This window comes from Vulpes lagopus, chromosome 19 (genome assembly GCF_018345385.1).
Source record: "Vulpes lagopus strain Blue_001 chromosome 19, ASM1834538v1, whole genome shotgun sequence".
NCBI lineage: Eukaryota > Metazoa > Chordata > Mammalia > Carnivora > Canidae > Vulpes > Vulpes lagopus.
In genome coordinates, this window is record NC_054842.1 from 34,042,414 (window position 1) to 34,065,888 (window position 23,475).

General features: G+C 36.5%; 1 protein-coding gene and 1 pseudogene across 6 annotated transcripts in view; both read left to right on the forward strand.

Moving 5' to 3' along the window:
* NCK1 (NCK adaptor protein 1) overlaps positions 1-23,475 on the forward strand; it is an 82,395-nt gene that overhangs the window by 24,897 nt on the left and 34,023 nt on the right. The window contains exon 1 of one of the 6 annotated variants that reach the window (XM_041733908.1): positions 17,314-17,400. The exons of the other annotated variants lie outside the window; for them this stretch is intronic. The gene's annotated coding sequence lies outside the window, so the exon portion shown is untranslated. Of the gene's footprint in view, positions 1-17,313; positions 17,401-23,475 lie in introns of those variants that run through there. 6 annotated transcript variants of the gene reach the window in all.
* On the forward strand, positions 20,976-21,122 carry LOC121479154 (annotated as a pseudogene).

Here is a 23,475-nt window from a genome sequence, read left to right on the forward strand (position 1 = left end):
CAGCCCCCCAGACCCTCCCTGCAATCATATGTTCATGCTCTCTCTCTTCCTTTCAAATAAATAAATCTTTAAAAAATTATATTAGTTAAGCATATTCGTTCTTACTGTTTAGTTATAAGTGTAGCAAGGTTATAATTTGAGCTTAACTCCACATTTTCATAGTATAGTACTTTTATTGTCACTCAGTTCTTTACAATTTTTTCTGTGATTTTCTTTTTTGTTTGTTTAGGAATCCACTTTTAAGTTTCTAAACATTTAAAAATGTTTTATTGGTGATTTCAGCATTATATAGTGGACAGAGAGTGCAGTATTAGGTATAAGTTCTTTGAAATTATTTTGTGTCTTTGTGACTCTTAATACGTTATCAATTTTTGAAAATGTTCCAAGTGTACTTGAAAATAATTATATTCTTTTTTTGCTTGTTTGTTGGAAAGTTCTTTATGTAACTGTCATATTAAGCTTATTAATTTTGCTGGTCAAGTGTTCATATCCTTATTTATGTTTTGACTTCTTGATCTATCAGCTTTTTTTTCCTTAAGATTTTATTTATTTATTCAGAAGAAATACACAGAGAGAGGTAGAGACATAGGCAAAGGGAGAAGCAGGCTCCCTGCAGGGAGCCCAATGTGGGACTTGATCCTGGGACTCTGGGATCATGCCTGGAGCCAAAGGCAGATGCTCAACCACTGAGCCATCCAGGCATCTCGATCTATCTGTTTTTAATATAGCTTAATTAGAGACTCATATAGTGGTTGAAGTTTAATTTTTTTCTTGTAGTTTTAGGGATTGTATTGAATCTGTAGATTGCTTTGGATGGTATTGCATCATAACATCCTAACAGTTTTAAGTCTTCCAAACTATAAGCATGGGATGCTTTTCCATTTAGTTATGCCTTCTTTTCTTTCTTTCTTTCTTTCTTTCTTTCTTTCTTTCTTTCTTTCAGATTGGTTGGTTGGTTTTTAGGTTGGTTTTAGGTTCATAGCAACATTGAGGGGAAGATAATCTCTCATTATTAAGGTTCCCCACCAGAGTGGTACATTTGTAACAATTGATGAACCTCTGTTAACACATCATAATACTCAAAAGTCCGTAGTTTACATTATGGTTCATTCTTGGTATTGTATACTTATGACTTTATTTTAGCAATGCTTTGTAGTTTTCATTGTACAAATCTTTCCCTTCCTTAATTAAGGTTATTCCTAAGTATTTTATCCTTTGTGATGCTCTTGTAAACAAATAAGTGGTTTAATTAATCTCTTTTTCAGATTGTTCATTGACAGTATTTTTTTTAAGATTTATTTATTTATTTATTTATTTATTTATTTATTTATTTATTTATGATAGACATAGAGAGAGAGAGAGAGAGGCAGAGACGCCGGAGGAGGGAGAAGCAGGCTCCATGCCGGGAGCCTGATGTGGGACTCGATCCCAGGACTCCAGGATCGCACCCTGGGCCAAAGGCAGGTGTCAAACCGCTGAGTCACCCAGGGATCCCTGACAGTGTTTACTTACATTGTTAGTGTTAGAAATACAATTGATTTTTGTGTGTTGATTTTATATCTGCTACTTTTGCCGAATTTACATCAGCTTAACTTTGCTTCTATACAGCTCTATTCTCACCTTCTTAACAGAAAAACTTTGTTCCTAAACAGCTCCATTCTCATTCTCTTTCAGTTATTGATGTCACAGAAATACATCTTTAAATATTTATGTTTTCAAACACCTAGACTAATAATTATGTGTTTTTTAAAAGTTTTATTTATTTATTTGAGAGAGCAAATGTGCATGTTGAGTGTGGTGGGGAGGGAGCAGAGGGGGAGGGCTGAACGTGGAGCCTGATTCAGAGCTTGATCTCATAACCCTGAGATCATGACCTGAGCTAAAATCAAGAGTCAGATGCTCAACCGACTAAGCCACCCAAGTGCCCCAGTAATTGAGGTTTTTTTTGAGTTAGTCTCCTACATTGTATAGAAAGCAAAATGTAGAGTTACAGACTCCAGTTACAGTAATTGTAGCTTTATACCAGTCGTTTTTAAAAGTTGTTTATTAGTGTCTTAAGTCATATAGAAAACACAAAATAGTTACAAACTGAATTTTCAGTTATTCCATCTTTTATAATTGCTCATGTTTACCTGTATGGAGATCTATATTTCTTAATATGACTGAATTATTGCCTAGTATCCTTTCATTTCAACTCAGGAAGTACTTCCTTTACATTTTTTGTAGGGCAGGTCTAGAGGTAACAAACTTCCTCTAATTTTGTTCATCTGGGAATGTCTTAATCTCTTCTCTTACTTTTTAAGGACAGTTTTGTTGAACATTGGATTTTAGTGGATAGTTTCTTCTTTCAGTATTTTGAATATGTCAACCTACAGTTGACCCTTGAACAACATGGTTTTGAACTATGTGGGTCAACTTATATGCAGGTTTTTTTGTAGTATAGTACTATAAGTATATTTTCTCTTCCTTATGATTTTTTTTTTTTTTAAAGAAAAGGAGAGTAGGGGGAAGAGCAGAGCAAGGAGAGAGAAGTATAAGCTGGGCTTGGAACCTGACACAGGGTTCAGTCTTGCGAGCCTAATATCATGACCTAAGCCAAAATCAAGAGTCAGACATTTAACAGACTGAGGCACCCAGGCGCCCCCCCCTTATGATTTTCTTAATAACATTTTCTTTCATCTAGTTTACTTTAAGAATACAGTCTATAATACATGTAATATACAATATATGTGTTAACGGTTTATGTTATCAGTAAGGCTTCTGATCAGCAATAGACTATTAGTTGTTAAGTTTAGGGGAATCAGAAGTTATACATGGGTTTTTGACTGTGTAGGGGTCAGGACCCCAATTCCTGTGTTGTTCAAGGGTCAACTGGATTGTCTTCTGTCCAAAGGACTGTCTTTGTCCATTCAAAATGCTGTGTTTGATGAAAACTGGATGTTTTAATCTAATAATGTGGTAAATCTGAAAATCAGATCGTCCCTCTTTCCCAAGGTTTCCTGGGGTTTTGTTATTGTCGTAGGCTGTCTCTGTGCTGGGGATCACTTTAAGGTATAAATAAGCTTTTCTCTGATCTTCACTAAGCTTGCTTCTTTTTCTGGATATGTGTGGTGATTTTCTTTTTCTTTTCTTTTCTTTTCTTTTCTTTTCTTTTCTTTTCTTTTCTTTTCTTTTCTTTTCTTTTCTTTTCTTTTCTTTTCTTTTCTTTCTTTCTTTCTTTCTTTCTTTCTTTCTTTCTTTCTTTCTTCTTTTTTTTTTTTAAAGATTTTATTTATTCATGAGAGACGCAGAGAGAGAGAGGCAGAGACACAGGCAGAGGGAGAAACAGGCTTCACGCAGGGAGCCTGACATGGGACTCAATCCCGGGTCTCCAGGATCACGCCCTGGGCTGAAGGTGGCGCTAAACCGCTGAGCCACACAGGCTGCCCGTGACTTAACTATTTTAGAACTCTGGAGTCCACTCCTAGGCTTGAAACTTCCAGAGGAAGTCTTGGACTGTAAATTTTGTTTAATTTCAGCTCTTAGCAATGGCTGCACATCTTCCACTCCCCAGGAACATGCCAGGCAGTTATGCATTAGTTAGAAGAGCAGCCTGCAACAGCTAAAGAGAGCAATAAAGATCCTGTCATCCAAATATCAGGGATCTATGTTCTGACACCTGAATGATGCGTCTGATCACTGAGGTGCTGACAAGGAGGAAGGCAGTCACTGGTGTGTCTGCACACACACATACAGACTCCAATTATGTAAGCTCCTCTCCCTCAGGCTGAGGAAAATCTCAACGGCTGGTGACTTTTTTAACTTTCTCCTTTTGGGAGCTAGACATTAAAGAATTAATTATAAGGGAATTAAGAAAATCACCACCTGGGGATCCCTGGGTGGCTCAGTGGTTTGGCGTCTACCTTCGGCCCATGGCGTGATCCTAGAGTCCCAGGATTGAGTCCCACATCGGGCTCCCTGCATAGAGCCTGCTTTCTACTCTACCATCTTCCCAGGATCTTCTTGTAATTTTACAAAAGAAAGTTTCATTATAGTTTGAAGAGTTCTAATCTTTTTCTACTTGTTTTCCAGATTATACCTCAAAGCAAATACATTCGAGACCTTTTACTTAATTTTTAAGTTAGATAGCAAACACTTAAAGGAGGAATTTTAATTTTGTTGTTTTTCCCTAAGAAGAAAACTAAATGCTTCCAACTAGAAGAGCATGACACTGGAAACAGACCCCTTAAGGAGGCAGATGCCTTCATTACTACTAAGGTAGTGGTGGTAAGAGTGGAGATACATGGATTCATTTGAGTCCTATGAGGTAGCTAAAAAAGGTTATGACTTAAGATTTGGGGATTGACAGGGTAGGGATTCATTAATCCAGATAACTGTTTACTAAATTATAGAACACAGAAGCAGAAACTCCATAGGGAAATGTAGTTCACTGTGAGGTGTGCCTGTGGGGTAGATAAAGAGAGTATTTTTTACTATTTACTTTTTAAAATTATTATTAAGATTTTATTTGTTCATGAGAGACACAGAGAGAGAGATTGAGAGAGAGAGAGGCAGAGACACAGGCAGAGAGAGAAGCAGGCTCCATGCAGGGAGCCTGATATGGGACTCAACCCCAGGTCTCCAGGATCAGGCCCTGGGCTGAAGGCACCACTAAACCGCTGAGCCACCCAGGCTGCCCAATAGAGTATTTTATTTTATTTATTTTTTCCAATAGAGTATTTTAGAAAGCAGTTTCATACCTAGGAATTTTAAGTAGTGGCATACTGGTTCCCTGTAACTCTCCTAGGTCCTTTTGCATACAAGCCAAAAAGTTATAGGAGGTACAATAACATTAAGGGCATGAGGGGGAATTAGAATTAAGCACAACAGTTAATGTGAAAATACTCAAATGTTATGATTAATTGCATATTAAATTTGTCTGGAAGTTCAGGTTACCACAAGTTTAGTATATGTTAGAATATGGTTGCTAAATGTGATGATACAGCCTAAAACCTTACTTATACTGTATAGCATGGGGAAATGATAGTTCCGCTATCCCTCGTGCTGTGTGTTTTCTTTTGCAAATATGTACAACTTGGAGCAACTAGTGGGAGCAACTCCTGGGTCTCCAGGATCACGCCCTGGGCCGAAGGCAGGCGCCAAACTGCTGAGCCACGCAGGGATCCCCTTATCCAGATAATTTAAGGAGAAATTTAGTTAATAGTTTTGATTGTAGTTTTGATATAACTCAATAGACTTTTTTGATACAATCTGATTCAGGTCTCTTACTTTTTATAAATAAGAAAATGGAGTTTGAGGGAAGTTAATATGACATTTCCTGACTCATGGTTACTGAGTGGTAAGGCAGTTTAATGGTAACCCCAGTTTGTCATACATTTTATTTATAGGAGCAGTGAAACAGGGCTTGGACTAGAGTGAGGCCAGCAAGTTGTCTAAGGTACAAAATTGAAAGAAGCAGTCACTCTTAGATGCAGACCCTGCACTTGCAAGATCCTTATTTATCAGAGTAATAATTTGAACATGTTTTAAAATGTCAAATAATTTTAGAAGGTACCTCCCAGTCCTGTGGATTTAGGATAGTCTGAGGAAGCTAGATGGAGTGATGATGGTAGAAGAGAATTACCCCTTGAGACCTAGCCCTCTTTATGTGGTAATTTGACAGTTTGCAGCAGAACAGTTCGGAGTGTTCTGTCCTCGGGTAGAGGTTCCTGTACTTTTCTCTTGAATCAGATCTTAGAGGCTGTAGTTTCCTCCATGCTTGTAAAGTTGTTTTCACCCACAACTCCTTGGGCGTTCTCTCAACTTGGCTGGTAAGTTTGAGAATATAGACATTCCTTTTTTATAGTTCACATAGCCAAATACGAAAGCATTTTAGAGGTAATAGTAACAAAGATGTGGGAGATTAACCCAAATCTTCTACTTTTACTGTCGTGGCTTCTTTTCTCTAGTTTCTGACTTCCATTTTGTTTTTGAGGGTGCAGTCACCTAGTTGAGCTCTATTCCCCTTAAGTAAAGGACATGTTTGTTTATGAGGGTCTTTTCTCGCACCACTTGATGGTGAGGCAATCTAGGCTGAATAAAATCCCTGCTTCCATGTCTCAGGAAGATACTTTGTATTTCCCAGAAACTCAGTGGATGACACATGGAGTATGAAAGCTGTTCTCTAAATATTAGTGGTTCCCTTTTTGGCATTACCCTATATGAGGACAATAAAACCAGAAAGTGCAGCCTTTGTCTTAGAATGAATAGGTATAAGGTTGTCATGCTGCTTCTCTGGATCTGTCCTTTTTATACCCGGTATCTAGTTTGCATCCTCTGGACCATTATATTATTTGTTTTTTTAGGCCTTTGGAGTTCAAGGCAGGCCATTTGTTGTTATACTACATCTTAAAATAGGTGAATTCCGGCAGCCCCGGTGGCGCAGTGGTTTAGCGCTGCCTGCAGCCCGGGGTGTGATCCTGGAGCCCCAGGATCGAGTCCCGCATCGGGCTCTCTGCGTGAAGCCTGCTTCTCCCTCTGCCTGTCTTTCCCTCTCTCTCTCTCTCTCTCTCTCTCTATGTCTCTATGAATAAATAAATAAAATCTTAAAATAAAATAGGTGAATTCTGGGAGCTAAGAGTTTATAAATTGAAAAGATGGGTGGTTTTATTGGCTCAGAGATAGCTAAACATATATAAATAGTAGCAGTACATTGGATCTAGTTTATAGATGCAGTTGGCATAGTTTGTGATGCAGAATAAGTTTAATGTAAGTCAGCATTACAGTTGGAGTAATTAACAATAAATAGTACTTTTAGTAATAACTAGCAAGAAATAGAACTTTTCCCAATAGACTGTAAGCTGTCTTTCAGGACAGATTTAGCTTTGTAAGCTGGATAGCTCCTACTGTGCCTCACATGTAGTAGGGCCCAAAGATAAATAATGAACAAGTTGAAAACTTGGTTAAATCAGTGATTTGGTTGTTAATAAGCTCCACATAGTGTTCAGTGTTAGCTTTCATTTAAACCTATTCCAGGGTGTTTACAACACACACACACACACACACACACACACACACACACACAGAGTTGTTAAATTTGGGAATATCTGTACTTGCTGGTATAACTTCCTTAATCTTCATTTTTTATTCTTTTATTATTATTATTATTTTAATATATTATAACTGCATTTTTCTTATGTCTGAAGTCTCTCTTACAGAATTTTCATTTTCTTTTAAATTTGATACTCTAGGGGCATCTGGCTGATACAGTTGGAAGAGCATGAGACTCTTGATCTCAGGATTGTGGGTTGGAGCCCCATGTTGGGTATAGAGATTACTTAAACAAATTTAAAATATATATATTTGATACTCTGTCAGGTACCTGTTATCATATAATGACTCTATTTGTTTATTTTAACAGAAAAGTAATTTTGGTTTATGAAATAAAATAGGGGTAGATTCTGGATTGAGGAATAATTAGATTTAGAGGCTTGAAAAATGGAATCTAATCTCTCTGCAACTCTCACTTTCATTGTCAGGTTCTATACTGTTATATTTACTCTGCTTTCAGGCTTAAGTCTGTTGGGAAAAGCTAAAGTACCTTCCCAGTAACTCCTGTTGACATCCCAGGAGTCTTTCTGAATGAACAACTTAGGTTTTAAGTCCATTCTTCACTAGTCACAGCAATTAAGGGAATTTAATATTCTGATTGGCTAGGCATGAATTGCATATACTACCCCTGAGTTGTTGGAACTCCATCTAGAGTGTCAAAATAGAATTGGGAACGGGGATGGAGAGGATAATTTCTGAGAAGGAAGTTGAGATACTGTTATGAAAAGAGAAAAAATGGATGCTGATACAGCTTAAAAGTCAGCTAGCTATTCATCATTTTGATTGACTTAATTTTAATTTTTAAGGAATCAGTGAGGTTTTCTATATTTTTTAAATTATCAAAGTAATATATGAATTTAGATTAAAGTGTCAAATAGTGCTAAAAGACCTAATTACAAAAATACCAGTCTTGCTCCCCTTTTTCTACCAGAAGTAATCACTTTCAACTTTTTAAGCTGTTGCTTCTGAAACAGCTCAAAGAAGTTGAAAGTGATTACTTCTTGAGACAAACAGGAGGAAAAGGGGGGAGGAGAACAAAGGACTATTACTTTTGTTAGAGGCCTTACAGCACTATTTCACATTTTAAACTATGTTCATGTATTACTTTGATGAGTAAAAAAACATAAAATTGTTAGTATTATCTCCTGATTCATTAATTTTAAACATCTGTTAATTTTCTGTTAAGGTAAACGAGGGTATGTATGTATGTATGTATGTATTTATTAAGTAATCTCTGCACCCAACGTGGGTCTTAAATTTCCAACCCTGAGATTAAGAGTCACATACTCTACCTACTGAGCCAACCAGGTGCCCCCATTTATTTTTTTCATCTATATTTCTTAGCCCCATTGTTTTGAAAAACTGTATATTCATATTCAGCATTTTCATCATTGTGATTATATATTCATTGTTTATAGCTGACCCACCTCCTATGATTAAATTGTCTTTCTTGTGTAATTTATTTTTTCTGAAATTTTTAAGAAATTTATATGGTTCACATTTAAAATTTTGTTCATTGTCTTTGAATTTATAGTTAAGCCTTCCCACCCTCTCCAATAGGTCTATAAAATATGTATTTGTATATAATTGTTCACATAGTCCTATCTGTCAGATAATCTTAGCAGTTTTTTTTCTGGAATCTTACTCCAATTTGGACTGTTAAATTTTAATCTTCTGATCCTAATTTACTTTTGCTAGCATTCGGGAAATTCCTTTTGCCTTTCTTCATTGGTTTTTGAACTTCCCACATCCTTCCTGGATCTTTTTTCTTGCTTTACTCTAGTTTTTCTGGAACATATCCTCTGATTGTTTCTTAAGTCAGAGTGAATTGGAATTAAATTTTTTGAAAATGTCCAAAAATGATGATTCTTCTTTTATACTTAATTTTAATTGGTAGTTTGGCTGTATTGGGGAGTTATTGTCTAAAGTGTAATAGAGTTTCAGTTTTGCAAAATGAAAATTGTTCTTGAGATGGGTAGTGGCAGTGGCTGTACAGCATCATGAACGTATTTAAACTGGACATTTAAAAATGGTTCATTTGGTAAGTTTTATGTGTATTGTATTATTAGCTAGGCCTGCCATAACAAAGTATCACGGACTGGGTGGCTTAAACAACAGAAATTTATTGTCTAAAAATTCTGGTTGCTGGAGTCTAAGATCAAGTTGTCTTCAGGGTTGGTTTCTTCTGAGGGCTTCTCTCTTTGACTTGTAGATGGTTGTCTTCTTCCAGTGTCTCCATATGGTCTTCCCACAGAGTATGTCTGTGTTCTGTTCAACTTGTCTTATAAAATGATCCCAGTCATACTGGATTAGCCCTAATGACCTTATTTTACCTAATTACCTCTATAAAGACCTCTATCTCCAAATTATAGTCACATTATAAGGTACTAGAGGATAGGAGGTGAGTATCTGAATTTTGGAGGAGAAAAAAAAAATCAGTCCATCACATGTATTGTACCACAGTTTAAAAAATATACGTTAAAAACATGATTATAGTCAATTTCCAACCCATTTATGTTTAATTGCCATGTAGTACACTAAGGGTTAAATCAGTTAATGTGTTTACATTTGTTATATTATGACATTAAATTCTTGATTATGTTTTTTTTTTATATATAGTTGGTAGTTTATACCATAATTGCTCATTTAGCAATTTTAGCAAGATTCTTATACTCCTTTTACATTAGTGGTAACATAATGGCCTCATTATATAAAATGTAATATTCTTCACATTATAGAATGGTGATATGTTCTTAAGGTGATCTTGGTACAGCTATTTGTAAATCAAGGTAATAAGTAAAATTTTGTGATACCTGACAAAATAATCATATAAGGAGTAATGCCTTGTATGTATGTAAGGCATTAATTAAATAAGCTATTGAAAAGTGGAATTACAAATGATATTTTAAAAAAGATTTATGTATTTATTTTAGAGGGGAGAGGGGCAGAGGGAGAAAGAATCCAGAAGCAGACTTCTTGCTGAGTGGGGAGCCTTAAAAGGGGCTGCATCCCAGGACCCTGATAGGACCTGAACTGACATCAAGAGCCAGCCACTTTTAACCAACTCTGCCCCTACAGTTGATATTTTTTGAGAGCATATTTTCCTTGATATGCCTTTCTTTACTCTCAGGCCTTAGCTCTGTGTCTTCCTAGTCTATAATAACTACTCAGTAAATATTTGTCAAATGAATGAATTTTGATATGCACCGGACTTTTGCTTGTATTGTATTTTGTGTTTGCTTATATTGGGGATATTTTCAAAGTGCTATTTCCAAAAATAAATAGAATAAGATGGCATTTTATTTGACTTATTCTTTAAAAAAAGGGGGGGGCTTGATTTTTTAAGGAGCCTTTATTTCAGACTAGCCTATAATTTTTATTTTTCCCATGATGGGATTCTTACCCATGTTTCATTCTAAGAGTGTTTAACAATCAAAATTACTTGACAAGATAGTAGGGTTTAAAAATAGAGTAAAATCATCTTATGAACTGTTTTGTCTTTTTTTCATTACTTATAGCACATTGAAATTAGTTATTTGGGGATTTTTTTCCCCCTTCATTGTTTACCGAAAGATCTGTAGCCCAACCAAACTTCCGGAGTTAGTCACTTGGGTATTGTCACTCTGCTGATTTTTATCAGAAACAGGAAATTGTCAAGTTATGTGTTAAACTATAAGAGAATCTAAAATTGCATTTGTATTAGCATGAGAGATTTCTCTTTAGAATTTTTTTCACTAGCTGGTTCCTTACTTTTTCCTCAGAATATAACAACTGGCTTGCCAAAAATGGTCATATTTATCATGACCTATATACATACAAAGGGACATGAACTGGACCTTTCCTCATAGTTTACATATCATACACAGTATCATTTGGTAAAATGATTTGACAAACTTAGTGTCATTTAATATATAGATATACCCAATGAATTTGTAAAAGGTTGGGGAAGAATAGGTGTTTTTTAGGTGTTTGGCCTGATGTTATTATTTCTCTATTTAGATTAACAATTCTCTAGAGCTCTTAAAATACCTTTTAAAGAGTCTGCAAGACCAGATTATTTTCATTATACTGAGATATTAATTTCCATTGTCACTCTGGAGTTTCCAGAGGCTATATGAATGCAATGATACTTTATAATAAGATGTCAATATTTGAAGATCTGTAAAACTTAGTGAACGTATATTGCATGATGATACAAAATCATACGTGAGTAAACACAGGTCCATTTAAAGTGTAAGATTGAGCGGTGAATATTTTCTGCTATATATTTTAGTTTACATTCAGTAAGATTGACACTTTTTGGAGTGTGATTGAGATTTGACGCAGTTATGCAATCTCTACCACAGTCTTAATTCAGAACAATTCTTTACCCCTTCATGCTTTGTAGTCCAGAATGTCATACATAACCTTTTGAGTCTGGTTCAGTGAGATCATCATATATGGTTAATGTATGTCTGACTTTATAAGAAGCTGCTAAACTGTTACACTTAGTAACTATATAAAACAGTAGCTTTACTGTTTTGCATCCCCACAAGCAATATATGATTTCCTGTTGCTTTGCATCCTCACTGGCACCTAGTACTGTTTGTGTTTCCTTCTCTCTCTTTTCTCCTTTACCTCTTTCCCTTCCTTTCCTTGTCCTTTTTCATTACTACCTCCCTTATCTTTTTGAGCCATTTAGTTTGCTGTGTTGTGATATCATTTTGTGGCTTTAATTTGCATTTCTCTAATGACTTATGATATTGAAGATCTTCACATAAGCTTATATGTCGTCATTGTACAGTATCCCCTCTTTCCAAAAGTTCATGTTATGCCACTTAAGACCCACATTAGTACAGTAATGGCTTTTTTTTTTTTGTAAAAGTGAAAATCCTTTTCAGATTTCTTTTGGTTGGTGAAAGCAGGTACTAATGTAGATCTTTAGTAAAAGCAAAATGATGAGACTTGAACTTTCAGAAAGCAGAAGATATACTTCATTTTATGTCATTTTGGCTTCTGAAAGGTTTCATAGGAATGCTCTACTCTCAGATAGTGGGAGAAACTTCTATCTTCTTTGGTGAAGTATCTGTTCAAGTATTTGACCATTTAAAAATGTTAAATATTTAAATATTTTTGTTCTGGGACTTATCTGGGTGCAACCTGAGGCATTCTCCCTAGGGAGAAATAATATGCCATTGGCTCTACTGGCCTGGCCTCCACAGCTTTGGGCTGGGATTCTTCTAGCTTGTTGAAACCCAGGTGATGGCCTCTTCTTTTGAAATGGGGGAGGCAGCGTTTTAATAATCACTGAGTCACCTTTTAGGTCCTTCTTCCCTTGTCTTGAGGAGTATCTTACATTTGCAGTGGAATAATTCTATGGTTATATCCTATAAAATCTAAGAAGGCTTGAAAATCTTTCTTCATTCCTTCTTGCCTTTTTCTCGTTCTAACTGGCTGCTTCCTGCTGGGGTGGCTGATTGAATCTGATTTTCACACCCATACTAATCTCTATCAAAGGATCCCTTTCCCCTTAGAACACTCTTAGTGTTCTGAATGTGTTTTCTTTCTCTCTCTCTCTCTCTCTCTCTCTCTCTTTTTTTTTTTTTTTTTTTTGTGCTACAGCAGGCTGAGAATTTTCTACTTTTTAAATTAATTTCCCCTTTTAACAGTTCCATCTTTAAGGTATTTTTCTTTTTCTTTTTTCTTTTTTTTAAAGATTTTATTTATTTATTCATGAGAGACACAGAGAGAGAGAGAGGCAGAAACACAGGCAGAGGGAGAAGCAGGCTCCAGGCGGGGAGCCCGATGTGGGACTCCAGGATCACACCCTGGGCCGAAGGCAGGCCAAACCGCTGAGCCACTCAGGGATCCCAAGGGATTTTTCTTTCCGTGTTTACTATAAGCATTCAAGAGAATCCAAACCACAGTTTCAACACTTTGCTTAGAAATGGTCTCAGATAGATAGCCAGTTCCATCTTCACAAGTTCTACCCTTCCATGAAACATTAGGACGTGAATATGGTTCAGCCAAGTGTCTTGTCATAATAAGGATCACTTTTCTTTCTGTTTCCAATAACATGTACCTCATTTCTGTCTGAGGCATCATCAGCTTGGGTTTTATTGTTGTTAAAAAACAAAATTCAACTGAGTAAATTTAAAGATCTTACTGGCTTATTTGACAACTCATGAATTGGACAGCATCTCATCTAGCAGATAAGAGAGGAGCTCCAAAGAGCTATACAGAATTAAAAGCTTTTATAGGCAGGGGCAGGAAAAGGAAGTTTGTAGCAAAGAGTGGATTATTTCAGATACGATCAACTTCCGATGGAGGACAGATGGGGTCTGTTGGATGTATTACCTCACTGGTGGTGACCAGGTAATTCCAGATGGACTGGTTAAAGGTTACATTTCTGGGAGAGGCTGAAACTGCAATTATGTCAGGTATTGAGTCTTAGTCTTAATTTTTTTTGACGTGGTGCTTAGCATGAGCAACTCCAATTTGGGCCTGATGTCTCTTTTTTAATGCTCTGTATTTCAGCCAACATTCTGTTCATGACCACTTAGGATCGAAACTGGGGCATCCAGTGGCTCAGTTGGTTAAGCATCTACTGTGGCTCAGATCCTGATCCTGATCCTAAGATTGAGCCCCACATCAGGCTCTGTGCTCAGTAAGGAGTCTGCTTTTCCCATTCCCTCTACCCCTCCGTGACTCGTGCATGCAGGTACGTGTGTGCACACTCTCTCAAATAAAAAAAAAAAAAAAAAAAAAAGGATTTAGGCTTTGCTTACAGCTCTCCCCTTCTGAGCCTTCAGAAGAATTTGACCTTAACAGTCTATTAATGGCAATGTAGAATTTTTCTGGCATGCGCCCCCAGATTCTACCCATTATCTATTTGAAAGCCACTCCCACATTTTTAGATATCTATCAGAAACACAGCTTCCATTTTTGGTACCAATTTTCTGTCTTATTGTTTGGGCTGCTAAAACAAAATAGCACAGGCTGGGTGGCTTATAAACAGCAGAAACTTATTTCTCACAGGTCTGGAAGATGGAAGTCTGAGATCAGGGTGCCAACATGGTCAGGTGAGTCCCTCCCTCCTCCATGTGCAGGCTTCTTGTATCTTCACATGGTAGAAGGGGCTAGGGATCTCTGTGGGATTTCTTTAATGAAAGTACTAATCCCATTCGTGAGAATTCCATCCTTAGGGCCTAATGAGCTCCCAAAGGCCCTACTTATAATAATTATGGTGGTTAAGATTTCAACATTAATTTTGAGGAGACATAAACATTCAGACCATAGCAATAGTATTCTCTTATGTTTTGTGTTTCTTTCATTTCAGTAATTTGTCTTTTTAGTTATTCTTGCTAGAGAGTTATCAATTTTCTTGATCTTTTCAGAGAACCATCTTTTGGCTTCAGTGGTTTTTTTCTAATTTTTTTTTTTTAGTCTCACTGATTTCTGGTCTTTATTATGTCCTTTTTGTTTCCTTTGGGCTTGATGTGCTATTCTTCTAGTTTCTTAGGGCAGAAGCTTACATTATTAGTAGTGTTTATTATTATTATTATTATTATTATTATTATTATTATTACTGCTACTACTACTACTATTATTTTGGAGTCCAACATGGGGCTTGAACTCATGATCCTGAGATCAAGACCTGAACTGAGGTCACTGGCTGGCTCAGTGAGTGTCTGCCTTTGGCTCAGGTTGTGATTCTGGAGTCCTGGGAATGAGACCTGCATTGAGTTCCTCACAAGGAGCTCTGCCTAGGTCTCTGTGTATCTCATAAATAAATAAATAAAATCTTAAAAAAAAAGAAAAGAGAGAGACCTGAACTGAAATCAGGAGTCAGATGCTTGACTGACTGAGTGACCAGGTGCCTAGAAACTTACATTATTTTTGATTTGGGACTTGTTTTCTAACATTTTATTAATGGCAATTAATACCATGAATTTCCTTATAATAAAATACTACTTTAGGTGCATCTAACAAATTTTTATATGTTGTGTTTTCATTTTTACTTAGTTCAAAATATTTTCTAATTTCCCTCTTTGATATATGAGTTGTTTAGAAGTGTGTTGTCTAATTTCCAAATACTTAGAGATTTTCTAGTTATCTTTCTAATACTCCTAGTTTAATTCTGTCATGGTCAGAGGTCATATGCTGTGCAATATCAGTTCTTTCACATTTTTTTTTCTTTCACATTTATTAACGTTTATTTTATGGTCCAGAATGTGATCTGTCTTGAATATTACACATGCACTTGAAAAGATGTCTATGCTGCTTTAGAATGTAATGTTGTGTAAAGGTCAATTAGATTCATTCAGTTGGTTGATGATATTTAAATCTTCGATTTTTTTTAATGCTTTTCTGCCTGTTTTATGGATTACTGAAAGTAGTTGCAATTTTCAAGAATAGTGGATTTATTTACTTCTTTTCCATTCTAATCACTTTTGCTTAATGTATTTTGCAACTCTATTAAATATATATATATTTTTTTAAATTGTCATTTTGATGAATTAACCTTTTTCTCATTATCTTGTGTCTCTCTACCCAGCAGTTTTCCTTGTTCAGAAATCTACTTTCTTAGGCATTTATTTATTTATTTTTTTCTTAGGCATTTATATAGCAACTCCAGCTTTCTTTTGATTCCTGTTTGCATGATCCTTTTCCTTTTATGCCATCTATCATTATATTCAAAATGGTTATCTGATAACACTTGAATCTTGTTTTTTAATTTCATCTGATCACCTCTGTCTTTTAATTAGTTTAAGGCCACTTATTTAATGTAATTACTGATGTATTTGAGCTTAATTATGTGTTATCTATTTCTTGTGGGGTTTTTTTGTTCCTCTGTTTTTTTCTTCTTTTGGATTATTGGAGTACTTTTTAGTATCCATTTTATTGTATGTACTAGTTTTTGGTTGTATTTCTTTGTCCTATTTTTTTAGTGATGGCCTTAAAGATTATAATTACTTTATATACTAATTTTTCACAGTATATCTAGAATTTATATTTCACCACTTAAAATAGAACATAAAAGCTTACAATCATATAGGTCCCATTGCCCTCCCCACTTTATATAATTGTCATATGAATTATACATATGTGAAACCCCCGTGTTAGTATTATATTCCCTTTCAAAAGCTATGCGTGTTTTAAAGAGTTTAAGAGATGGAAAAAATATTACTATATTCACCCAGATATATACCATTTTTTTGTTCTTCCTTCATTGCTGAAATTTCATGTTTTCCTCTGATAATTTCTTTTAGCCTTAAGACCTTTGATTATATTTCTATTAGAGGCCATCTGCTGGCAACAAAATAGCTTTAGTTTTTTCTTCATCTGAGAATGTCTTTTTTCATTTCATTACTAAAGGATATTTTCACTGAGTATAGAATTCTGTGTTGTTGGTTGCTTGCTTTCCGCATTTTTAAGATGTGGGTCCTGTTTTCTGGTGAGAAATTCTTAGTCATTCAAATTGTCTCCTATATCAGGTTTTCTCAATCTTAGCACATTGGATTGGATAATTTGTTACTGTGGACGGCTGTCCTATTTATTGTAGGATGTTTAGCATATTCCTGCCCTCTCCTAGTAGCACCATTCTGTCCCCCTCTTTCCAGTTGTGACAATAAAAAGTGACTTCAGACATTGTTAAATATCCCCTTGGATATGAAATAATCCCCAATTAAGAACCACTGCCACATATGTAATTTGTCATTCTTTTGTGGCTTTCAAGATTTTCTTTTTAGCGGTCAGATTATGATGTACCTGGACATGGTCTGAGTTTATCCTATTTGGAGTTTGCCTTATTTTTTTGAATCTATAAATTTAAGTCCTTTGCATACTTTTAGAAAATTTCCACCTTTTCTTCAAGTACTTTTTCTACACCATTACCTTTTCTTTCGGGACTCCAAAGAATGAATAGTAGTTCTTTTGATATTGTCTCAAAGTCCTTGAAGCCCTGTTCCTTTTCAAAATATTTTCCCTACTCTGTTCTTCAGCTTGGATAATTTGTATTGATCTGTCTTCAGGGTCACCTTATCTTTCCTCTATTGTAGTGTGCTGAATAGCAACCTCCAAAAAGATGTAAATATTTCTTAATCCCTGGAATTTATGAACATTACCTCACATGGCAAAAGGTGTGATTAATGATGGTAAGGATTTTGAGAGGTTGAATTTATACTGGATTATCTGATGAGCCCCAAATTCAGTGATATGTGGCTTTATGAGGCAGGGGAAGATTTAATAGAAGAGGAAGAAGAGGCATGACCACAGAGGCAGAGTGATGTAGCCACAAGCAATGCTGACAGCCACCAGACGCTGGACAAGGTAAAGTGTACTTTCTCCTCTAGAGTCTTCAGAGACAGTTTATATAGCCCTGTCAACACCTTTATTTCAGAATCCTTGATTGAGTCCTTGACTGATATCTGGATCTATGACAGAATTAATTTTTGTTATTTTAAATCACCTGGTTTGTGGTATTTTGTCACAGCAGCCATAGGAAATTAATGCATCTATCATCTTGATTCTGCTACTCAGCCTCTCCAATGAAGTTTTTATTTCAAATACTGTGATTTTTTTAGTTATAAAATTTCCATTTGATCCTATTTAATAACTACTCCTTCTCAGATGAGATCTTTCTGTTTCTTTTGAGAGTGTTCACATTTACCTTATGGAGCATGGTTATAACAGCTGCTTTTAAGTCTTAATAATTCCAACATTTGGGTCATTTCTTGGTTGGCACCTATTGGTTATCTTTTTCTTTGACCTTTTGACCAGATTTTCCTACTTCTTTGTATTTTGAATAATTTTAGATTGTATACTGGATATTTTAAGTATTATTTTGTGAGGCTTTGGATCCTGTTAAAATCTCTAAGAGAATTTTTATTTTGCTGTTGTTTTAGCACACATCAATCTGATTAGATTCAAACCCATCTTTTTGCTTTTTGTGGGTAGTAGTGCCAGCATCAGTTTAATTTTCTAGATCTTTGCTGTACTGTTTGAGTCTTTGTGCTATCTCTAACAGTCAGGGATGGTCCCGAACTTGGGTGATAGCTATTTTGTACTTAAGGTTTCAATGCCTTTTTAATTGGTCTACTTGACTAGGCCATCTGGATTTGTAATTGACACTTACCCAGAGGAGAAACAAACGTCTTTATGACAAGAGGCCCTTACCCTCCTACAGGGACTGAGAGCAAGAATGAGTTGTATCTCACTGAAAGTTTACATTTTATTGATTGATTGATAGGTGGATCGATCGGAGTGTGTGTGCACAGGGCAGGCAGAGAGAGAGAGAAGGAATCCCAAGAAGGCTCCATCCACATCCAGCACGGAGCATAGTTTGGGGCTTGATCCTAAGACCCTGAGATCATGACCTGAGCTGAAACCAACAGTTGGACGCCTAACCAACTGAGCCACATAGGTGCCACATTGAATGTTTACATTTTAAAGAGATGGCTCTCTGTTCTGAGAAAACACTTCAACGTGGTAGAAGATTTATATTTTAAAGGTGCAGTGGAAATATTTATAATTGCAAGCTTTCTAAAGTAACTAAAAGGGGTTATAGGGGCCTCTCGTCACCAGCTTCAGGTAGAACACATAGTAAATTCTTGCAATATCAAGCTTCCTCATGCAGGAACTTTTAGGGGATGGAACTGTCATCCTTGGGATGTGGCCTTAAGCCATTAGAAATGACTAGTGTTGGGCAGCCCCGGTGGCTTAGCAGTTTAGCGCCACCTTCAGCCCAGGGCGTGATCCTGGAGACCCGGGATCGATTCTCACGTCAGGCTCCCGGCATGGAGCCTGCTTCTCCCTCTGCCTGTGTCTCTGCCTCTCTCTCTCTCTGTGTGTATGTCTCTCATGAATAAATAAAGAAAACCTTAAAAAAAAAAATGAAATGACTAGTGTTTTTTTAAGTCTTTTAGTGTGAGAGCATGGACAAAATCATTGATGTTAAGAGTCTGCAGTTTTTATAGGCCAAGATTGAGGCCTAGTCAAGAAGAGGACTCAGAAGAGCTTGACTAGTCAAGAAGAGAGTCTTTGTTATAGATTGCCTTCATCAGCTCTCTTCTCATGAGAGTTTTCCCCATATTTACCTATCCTCAGCAACCCCTCTTCCTGGTTCCTTTTACCAGAAAGGTTAGCTTCTCTTATTATGAGTTTTAGTCTTTCATGTTGTTACTCAGTTCTGGATATGGCTGTGCTTGACTTAAGGATGAAGTGGTGAGATAGTGGGTATTTCCCCCATATTCTTTGCACCAGCTGGTTACTTTTTCTCTTCCTTTACCTGGAGGGATAAGTTTTCCCTTGGGGTCTTATTGTATGTGCCATAGCCACCATTGTGGCAGTGGTGCAGATCCACAACTGAGGCTGGCCTTGAGACAGCACTGGGAGAGGGGGAAAAAAGAAGAAATAAAGCCTCAGAGATTTAACCCAGAGTCTTTTGGCTTTCAAGAGCCTTTCCACCCATCCTTTTTGGCCAAATGAGCTTCTCTTGAGTTTTTTCCTGATGCACCCGTTACGTTTCCTGTTGTGCCTACCTTTGGGTCAAAGCCAGAAAATAAAGCAGAAGGGGGGAAACCAAAAGGAAATTTATTGTTGATGGATTGTTTTTTTTTTTTTTTTTCAGATTGATTTCCCTTTGTAGTCTGCCTGATATTATTTACTTTTCAGAGTCCTCAGGAGCTGATTCTTTGTATTTTTTTCTGGAGATTTTAGTTGTAATTAGTTGGAGAGAGAAGCTGCTTATACCCATTTTCCCTGGAATTAAAAATATTTAGGCCGATGAATTTTAATATAACTGAGTGTAGTTTCAGATTCCACATAACAAACGAGTATTTAAGAAACTCTACCACTTGTCAAGTTTTAGTGTAGTACCAATAAAGAATATCCACAAATATCTGTGAAGACTTAAAAGTACTCTTCTTTTTCCAACTACATATCTGTGTAACACCAAGTTTTCTTTTTTTTTTTTTTTAATTTTTATTTATTTATGATAGTCACAGAGAGAGAGAGAGAGAGGCAGAGACATAGGCAGAGGGAGAAGCAGGCTCCATGCACCGGGAGCCCGACGTGGGATTCGATCCCGGGTCTCCAGGATCGCGCCCTGGGCCAAAGGCAGGCGCCAAACCGCTGCGCCACCCAGGGATCCCCCAAGTTTTCTTTTCAACCAGAACAGTATGTTGTGGTACATTAAAAGCAGAAACAGAAGAGTCTATTAAGTCAGACATTAAAAAGATTTGCAAAAATATAAAATAACACCACTTTTCACTGATATTTTTGTTTGGGAAATATTTTTTTTTAAGATTTTATTTATTTATACATGAGGGACACAGAGAGAGGCAGAGAGAGAGAGGCAGAGACAGGGGGAAGCAGGCTCCATGCAAGGAGCTTGATATGGGACTCTATCCCAGGACTCCGGGATCATGGCCCGAGCCCGAAGCAGACGCTCAACCACTGAGCCATCCAGGCGTTGCGTCTCAAGGAAAAGAGAATTTTCATTAAAATGTTCTGTATTGAGATGCCTAGGTGGCTCGGTGGTTGAGCGTCTGCCTTTGGCTCAGGGCATGATCCTGGAGTCCCAGGATCTAGTTGCACGTCAGACTCCCTGCATGGAGTCTCTCATGAATAAATAAATAAGATCTTAAAAAAAAAATGTTCTGTATTGGATTAAATACCATATTTAGTTGAATTTAAAAATAACATTTTCTCACTTTTAATTCCCAATGTGGTAAATATTGATCGATACAATCAACATAAAACCATTTTGAGTCTTCATTAATTTTAAGTATGTAAAGGGGTTTTGAGACTAAATAGTTTAAGAATTGCTAATTTAGTAGGTAGTTGGTTTCCATGCATTTATAACTTTGTACTCTCATTTTCTGGTCTTTACAAGGCAGCATGGTACTACACATTGTTAGAGGTTGGAGTTGAGGGTACTGGCTGGCTGATGAACTCAGTGTAGGTATTGTGCTACATGAGAGGCAAGACTTTAATACCACAGGAGTCTCTGGCCCAATGAGTGGAGTTTGATGGTAATTCTTGCTACAAGTATTTAAAAGGGGGGGGCAACATGGGAATCAAAAGTATATCAACTTGTACAGTTATCATGATGAGCACTGAATCACTGTATTGTATACCTGAAACTAATGTAATGCTATCTACTGGAATTAAAATTTTAAAAAAAGTGTATGAACCTTGAGGAGGTCAAAAGAACATGCATTTGTCTTCCAGTTTCCACCACTTATTTTCTAAAGGTTAAAAGCCATTTAACTTCTTTGTATCCTGTTTTGTAAAGTGAGGATTATACTTCAAAGGATTATTGTAAGGGAAATGTTAGGTTAAATACCTGACTTATCTACATTCGATAAACATTCCTTGGTGTAGAGTTACATATTTTTAACAACTCCCAACCTTTGTGAAAGGGTATAAAAACCTCTGATTGTAAGCCAGTAGGTGTTCTTCAATTTAGTCTACTGATTCCTTTCTAATAATGAGGAATGATCATTTATTGCAGATCTCTAGAATAGTAAATTCTGTATTGTCTGTAGTGACATTGAAGTAATTGAGTTCTTTAATGTCAATTTAGTCCTATTCTTGTAACAACCAGATCAGGAAAGTCCAGGAGTATGATCAGCAAATATGTATATATAGGTCTAGTTTGGGAATGAGATTGGAGGTGAATTTGAAAAACAAAATGAGATCAGGAAATTAACCCAGGAAGAAAAGGCAAGCAGGATGTGAGTACTGTAAACAGTGACTGATGTCAGTTCCAGGGTCCATGATAATTTGTATTATCAGAGCAGGGCAGGCAATCAGTGGGGATCAAAATAGGCAGTTGAGATTCTATCAAGAAAAGCCGATACTTGATGTCAGGCAGGAATTGGACACTGGTTAGTAAAGGCTTCCTGGGTTCAAGTGCCATGTATATGGACACAGACCAAAGGACAGGAACCCAGTTCCTGAAAGTAAGAGTAGGGGCCTAGAACATCCAAGTATAAATATCATGAATGTAGTTGGAAACATGGAGCTGAACCTTTTTTTATTTTTTTAAGATTTTATTTATTCATGAGACTCACAGAGAGAGAGAGGGAGGGAGGGAGGGAGGGAGGGAGAGAGAGAGGCAGAGACACAGGCAGAGGGAGAAGCAGGCTCCATGCAGGGAATCCAACGTGGGACTTGATGCCTGGTCCCCAGGATCATGCCCTAGGCTGAAGGTAGCACCAAACCGCTCATCCAATAGGGCTGTCCTGAGCTGAAGCTTTTGTGGGAGAATATAGAATATTAAGTGACCAGCTTTACAAACCAGGCCTCTTGGCTGGATCAAAGAAGAGTGGAGTCATTCCATGTTCAGTAATATAATTTGAACTAAATTTGGCTAAAAGAGATCAAGAGGGAAATGGCTGTTAAAATAATGCAAATGTTTCAACCCATCTTCTCTTAGTTTTGCTTCAGAGTAGGCATGAGATCAGAGTAAGCATGAAATAGGAAACATTACTTTGTTTTTTCATTTGGCCTCAGTTGCTGTCTGTCTTGTAGTATAAGCAGGTCCTATCACTATTTCTTGTGTTTAAAGATAGTTTTCCCTATTATCTGGACTCTAAAATCACATTAGCTCTTTTATCTGCTACTTAACTGAAGAAATGGTCATCAAAGGAAAGTTAACTTATTAGTGTTTTTTTGTTTTATTTTTGTATGTTTTTGTTTCTTGTGCATTTTTTCTTTATGTTCTAATTGTTTAGGTTTTAGTCGTGATTCTACAATAAAACAGATTTACTTTATACCCTTATTTCTCATTTCTTTTTCTTCATACTTTCCTCCATGTTTCCTCACCCCCCTACTTTGTGTTTTGGCTGCCAATTCCTATTGTTTTATAGCTTTCAGTTTTTTCTTTTTATGGTACACTTTTAAAAAATAGAGTAGGGACGCCTGGGTGGCTCAGCAGTGGTTAAACGTCTGCCTCCGGCTCAGGGCGTGATCCTGGGGTCCTGGGATTGAGTCCCACATCAGGCTCCCGGTGTGGAGCCTGCTTCTCCCTTTGCCTATGCTTCTGCCTCTCTCTCTCTGTGTCTCTCATGAATAAATAAATAAAATCTTTAAAAAATAATAGAGTAATATGTAATTATTTGTAAAATATTCAAAGCATACATATCTGTGGAGTATGAACCAATAAGCTTTACCAATCTTCCCATTCACTTAGGCCATCGCTTTTATAATTTGATGTATATCCTCCTAGAACTTTTTAATACATGTACAAACATATATAATGGGAGTTTTTTAAAAAAATAGAATTATAATCCTATTGTTTTGGAATTTGCATTTTTGCTTAATATTTATTGACCACTTTACCCTGCCACTCTTGGTGTACATTTTATTCCTTATTTTTCACAGTTAATAGCAATGCCA